This window comes from Coregonus clupeaformis, unplaced genomic scaffold (genome assembly GCF_020615455.1).
Source record: "Coregonus clupeaformis isolate EN_2021a unplaced genomic scaffold, ASM2061545v1 scaf0361, whole genome shotgun sequence".
In the NCBI taxonomy this organism is placed as follows: domain Eukaryota; kingdom Metazoa; phylum Chordata; class Actinopteri; order Salmoniformes; family Salmonidae; genus Coregonus; species Coregonus clupeaformis.
This window is the reverse complement of record NW_025533816.1, coordinates 336,424-342,500: the sequence shown is the minus strand read 5'-3', so window position 1 is coordinate 342,500 and position 6,077 is coordinate 336,424. Positions and strand designations below refer to the sequence as shown.

The following is a 6,077-nucleotide window of genomic DNA, read 5'->3' as shown; positions in this document are numbered from 1 at the left end:
CAAGTTCAGACACGACACCGTTCGCGCCCCAGTGTTCCAAATTGTCAAATGAATGAAGCGAAAACGACACATGATGTCAGTTCGAAGTTTTTTACCAAAGCCTTTTTTTCTCCACATTAGTCTCTCTACTTTGGAAGTGGGCTGGGGTTTTTTTTGTCACTATTTTGACGAATATCTAACAAGCTGCTAGCCTAGCAAGCTAATGTTACAACCAAAACAACAAACGTCACAATGAAAAAAATGGTGTAGAATAAGTTGTCATTCGACATCGAACGGTTGAATGAAACCCTTTCCATTACACAAAACTACACGCACCGAATAAAGAACATTACACTGCTTATTTTTCTAGATTGGTTAGTCTTTTGTTTCTGAGAAATCTATGAACTTACCAAACCTGTCGCCATCAAGTAACTCTCTGGCAATTACTGAAGGGGTGGGAACGAATAGTTCCAAACACGGTCATCTATTGGTAGATAAAAACGTCAGTAAAGAGAATCTCTAATCGTGATTGGTGGGTTTTTGAGGATACTGTAAATGGGCCAGGTTTGGTTTGTTGATCAAACACCCATTGGCTGAATGAGCATGCCCGTTATTTCACAGGAACAGCTCATTGGTCATAACAAGTAGAAGACGATATGTTCCTTTGTTATTGAAACTCACATGAATCCCTTATATTATATACTTGTTGAATAACAATGTAATATCAACATTGTCTGAGTTCATTTGACAAAGCCTTGTCCGTGTTATAGTGGAGAGATATTGACATTATTACATGGTCAGGTACAGCTAATTACAGTTACATAATGTGACATATTGTACAACTGCGACTGAGGTTGTGGTACAATTGTGTAATTACAATCTATAACAGTTTTACATTATGTAACAATTCATCACAATCAATAGTCAACTACAGTACACACTGTATCTACCTAAACTTGTCCATGTAAAGTGGGATCCAGTTGTCACCCGTTGATGTTCACCATAACAGTTGCAACAAACAGATGCAACAATAAGATGCATAATAATATTGAGATTTTCATTATCAATATTTTCACCTTGAGTGAAGTTAGTGCCTAAAGGAAATACGCGTAGCAGCTTCTTAATACAAAACGGTTCTTTATTGTAATGAAAAGTGAGATATAACCAACAACAGCCAATATTACTGGATTTCCTCCTCAGATATATCCACAGTTCCAGTCTGTAGTGAACATTATTCACAAAACTGCACAAAGTTATAACAATGTTACTAACAGAAAGAAAAGGGGTGTGTTCAAAAAATGAGAATACAAAAAGATAATTACTTGACACATTGGAAAGAATTAACAAAAAAAAAACAGAGCAAACTAGAATGCTATTTGGCCCTAAACAGAGAGTACACAGTGGCAAAATACCTGACCACTGACTGACCCAAACTTAAGGAAAGCTTTGACTATGTACAGACTCAGTGAGCATAGCCTTGCTATTGAGAAAGGCCGCCGTAGGAAGACCTGGCTCTCAAGAGAAGACAGGCTATGTGCACACTGCCCACAAAATGAAGTGGAAACTGAGCTGCACTTCCTAACCATCCTGCCAAATCTATGACCATATTAGAGACACATATTTCCCTCAGATTACACAGACCCACAAAGAATTCCAAAACAAATCCAACTGTAATAAACTCCCTTATCTACTGGGTGAAAAACCACAGTGTGCCATCACAGCTGCAAGATTTGTGACCTGTTGCCACAAGAAAAGGGCAACCAGTGAAGAACAAACACCATCGTAAATCCAACCCATACTTGTGTTTGTTTATTTTCCCATTTGGACTTTAACTATTTGCACATTGTTACAACACTGTAAATATACATAATATGACATTTGAAATGTCTTTATTCTTTTGGAACTTTTGTGAGTGTAATGTTTACTGTTAATATTTATTGTTTATTTCACTTTTGTTTACTATCTACTTCACTTCATTTGGCAATGTTAACATATGTTTCCCATGCCAATAAAGCCCTTAAATTGAATTGAAATTGAATTGACAGAGAGAGAGAGAGAGAGAGAGAGAGAGAGAGAGAGAGAGAGAGAGAGAGAGAGAAAAAAAAAGAGCGTCTGCTATTGAGAGATGGGGGGGAGATGTTGGTATTGAGAGAGAGGGAGAGAGAGAGAGAAAGAGAGAGAGAGGTTGCTATTGAGAGAGAGCGAGAGGTTGCTATTGAGAGAGAGCGAGAGGTTGCTAATGAGAGAGAGAGAGAGAGCGAGAGAGGTTGCTATTGAGAGAGAGCGAGAGAGGTTGCTAGAGAGAGAGAGAGAGAGAGAGAGAGAGAGAGAGAGAGAGAGAGAGAGAGAGAGAGAGAGAGAGAGAGAGAGAGAGAGAGAGAGAGAGAGAGAGAGAGAGAGAGAGGGAGAGGTTGCTATTGAGAGACAGCGAGAGAGGGGTTGCTATTGAGAGAGCAGGGGACCATTGTGAACTACTTCTTAAAGGTACAGGTTGTTTGCAATTTATCGTGTAGAGGCAATAAATATAACAATGTCTGTGTCCCAAATGGCACCCGATTCCCTACATAGTGCACTACCTTTGATCAGGACCCATAGCAGGGAATAGGCTGACATTTGGGACACACATAATCAATATCCTTTGACGTCATGGCTAAAACTGCATATTATTACGTTTCACTGGCACATGAGAACAGTTGAATTTAATACTTAAAAATGTACATTTAAGATGAGAAACACATGGAAATACACTACATGGCCAAAGGTATGTGGACACCTGCTCATTGAAAATCTCATTCCAAAATCATGGGCATTAATATGGAGTTGGTCCCCCCTTTTGCTGCTATAACAGCCTCCACTCTTCTGGGAAGGCTTTCCACTAGATGTTGGAACATTGCTGCGGGGACTTGCTTCACAACAGCATTAGTGAGGTTGGGCATTGATGTTGGGCGATTAGGCCTGGCTCGCAGTCAGCGTTCCAATTCATCCCAAAGGTGTTCGATGGGGTTGAGGTCAGGGCTCTGTGCAGGCCAGTCAAGTTGTTCCACACCGATCTCGACAAACAATTTCTGTATGGACCTCGCTTTGTGCACAGGGGCATTGTCATGCTGAAACAGGAAAGGGCCTTCCCCAAACTGTTGCCACAAAGTTGGAAGCACAGAATCGTCTAGAATGTCATTGTATGCTGTAACGTTAAGATTTCCCTTCACTGGAACTAAAAGGGCCTAGCCCAAACCATGAAAAACAGCCCCAGACCATTATTCCTCCTCCATCAAACTTTAAAGTTTGCACTATGCATTTGGGCAGGTAGCGTTCTTCTGGCGTCTGCCAAACCGAGATTTCTCTGTCAGACTGCCAGATGGTGAAGCGTGATTCATCACTCCAGAGAGCGCGTTTCCACTGCTCCAGAATCCAATGGCGGCAAGCTTTACACCACTCCAGCCAACGCTTGGCATTGCGCATGGTGATCTTAGGCTTGTGTGAGCTGCTCAGCCATGGAAACCCATTTCATGAAGCTCCCGACGAACAGTTATTGTGCTGACGTTGCTTCCAGAGGCAATTTGGAACACGGTATTGAGTGTTGCAACCGAGGACCGACGATTTTTACACGCTATGAGCTTCAGCACTCGGTGGTCCCGTTCTGTGAGCTTGTGTAGCCTACCACTTCGCGGCTGAGCCCGTTGCTCCTAGACGTTTCCACTTCACAATAACAGCACTTACAGTTGACCGGGGCAGCTCTAGCAGGGCAGAAATTTTACGAACTGACTTGTTGGAAAGGTGGCATCCTATGACGGTGCCACGTTGAAAGTCACTGAGCTCTTCAGTACGGGCCATTCTACTGCCAATGTTTGTCTATGGAGATCGCATGGCTGTGGGCTCGATGTTATACACCTGTCAGCAACGAGTGTGGCTGAAACAGCCGAATCCACTAATCTAAAGGGCCATTCTTTTGGCCATGTAGTGTAAACTAGCTCAAGAAAGACAATAATGTGGTCAAATACCATTATTATAGTGACTAGTGTCTCATGCTGCAGTACTGAGGAATCAAAAGCTTGAAGGTGTAATACTTGGTCAGCCAACTGTATTCAAAACTATCAGCCATCTTTCTTAATAACGTCTTAAATCACACAGCAGGGAATGTATTACAGTTACATCAGAGAATGTATTACAGTTACATCAGAGAATGTATTACAGTTCACAAAATACATGTTCAGGGACTTTAAATCACATGTTTTGGGGGGGACATTTTCTTAAGAAAATGTAAATGTACATTCTCTGATGTAGAAAATAAAAAGTCACAAACTACAATAAAGTCTGTTGTAAAAGAAAACCATATGTATGTCAGTAATAAGATTCTTAACTCTGTAAACACCTCGTCAGCTATACCAGAGTGCAATGATAGGAAATCACATTGTTCAATTCATCCCTTGAATTTTATGGCACTATGTGTTGGTACAGTTGTTCAACACTGATGTTGAAGCCAGAAAGGACATACAGTGGGGGAAAAAAGTATTTAGTCAGCCACCAATTGTGCAAGTTCTCCCACTTAAAAAGATGAGAGAGGCCTGTAATTTTCATCATAGGTACACGTCAACTATGACAGACAAATTGAGAAAAGAAAATCCAGAAAATCACATTGTAGGATTTTTTATGAATTTATTTGCAAATTATGGTGGAAAATAAGTATTTGGTCACCTACAAACAAGCAAGATTTCTGGCTCTCACAGACCTGTAACTTCTTCTTTAAGAGGCTCCTCTGTCCTCCACTCGTTAACTGTATTAATGGCACCTGTTTGAACTTGTTATCAGTATAAAAGACACCTGTCCACAACCTCAAACAGTCACACTCCAAACTCCACTATGGCCAAGACCAAAGAGCTGTCAAAGGACACCAGAAACAAAATTGTAGACCTGCACCAGGCTGGGAAGACTGAATCTGCAATAGGTAAGCAGCTTGGTTTGAAGAAATCAACTGTGGGAGCAATTATTAGGAAATGGAAGACATACAAGACCACTGATAATCTCCCTCGATCTGGGGCTCCACGCAAGATCTCACCCCGTGGGGTCAAAATGATCACAAGAACGGTGAGCAGAAATCCCAGAACCACACGGGGGACCTAGTGAATGACCTGCAGAGAGCTGGGACCAAAGTAACAAAGCCTACCATCAGTAACACACTACGCCGCCAGGGACTCAAATCCTGCAGCGCCAGACGTGTCCCCCCTGCTTAAGCCAGTACATGTCCAGGCCCGTCTGAAGTTTGCTAGAGTGCATTTGGATGATCCAGAAGAGGATTGGGAGAATGTCATATGGTCAGATGAAACCAAAATATAACTTTTTGGTAAAAACTCAACTCGTCGTGTTTGGAGGACAAAGAATGCTGAGTTGCATCCAAAGAACACCATACCTACTGTGAAGCATGAGGGTGGAAACATCATGCTTTGGGGCTGTTTTTCTGCAAAGGGACCAGGACGACTGATCTGTGTAAAGGAAAGAATGAATGGGGCCATGTATCGTGAGATTTTGAGTGAAAACCTCCTTCCATCAGCAAGGGCATTGAAGATGAAACGTGGCTGGGTCTTTCAGCATGACAATGAGCCCAAACACACCGCCCGGGCAACGAAGGAGTGGCTTCGTAAGAAGCATGTCAAGGTCCTGGAGTGGCCTAGCCAGTCTCCAGATCTCAACCCCATAGAAAATCTTTGGAGGGAGTTGAAAGTCCGTGTTGCCCAGCGACAGCCCCAAAACATCACTGCTCTAGAGGAGATCTACATGGAGGAATGGGCCAAAATACCAGCAACAGTGTGTGAAAACCTTGTGAAGACTTACAGAAAACGTTTGACCTGTGTCATTGCCAACAAAGGGTACATAACAAAGTATTGAGAAACTTTTGTTATTGACCAAATACTTATTTTCCACCATAATTTGCAAATAAATTCATTAAAAATCCTACAATGTGATTTTCTGGAGAAAAAAAAACTCATTTTGTCTGTCATAGTTGACGTGTACCTATGATGGAAATTACAGGCCTCTCTCATCTTTTTAAGTGGGAGAACTTGCGCAATTGGTGGCTGACTAAATACTTTTTTTCCCCACTGTAG

The 6,077-nt window shown here is 41.9% G+C and overlaps 1 protein-coding gene across 1 annotated transcript in view; it reads right to left on the bottom strand.

Annotated features, from left to right (window-relative positions):
* LOC121531556 (HMG box-containing protein 1) overlaps window positions 1-436 on the bottom strand; it is a 10,581-nt gene extending 10,145 nt beyond the window's left edge. Inside the window, exon 1 of the mRNA XM_041836815.2 lies at window positions 390-436. The gene's annotated coding sequence lies outside the window, so the exon portion shown is untranslated. The remainder of the gene's footprint in view (window positions 1-389) is intronic.
* Between the last annotated feature and the right edge of the window lie 5,641 nt (window positions 437-6,077).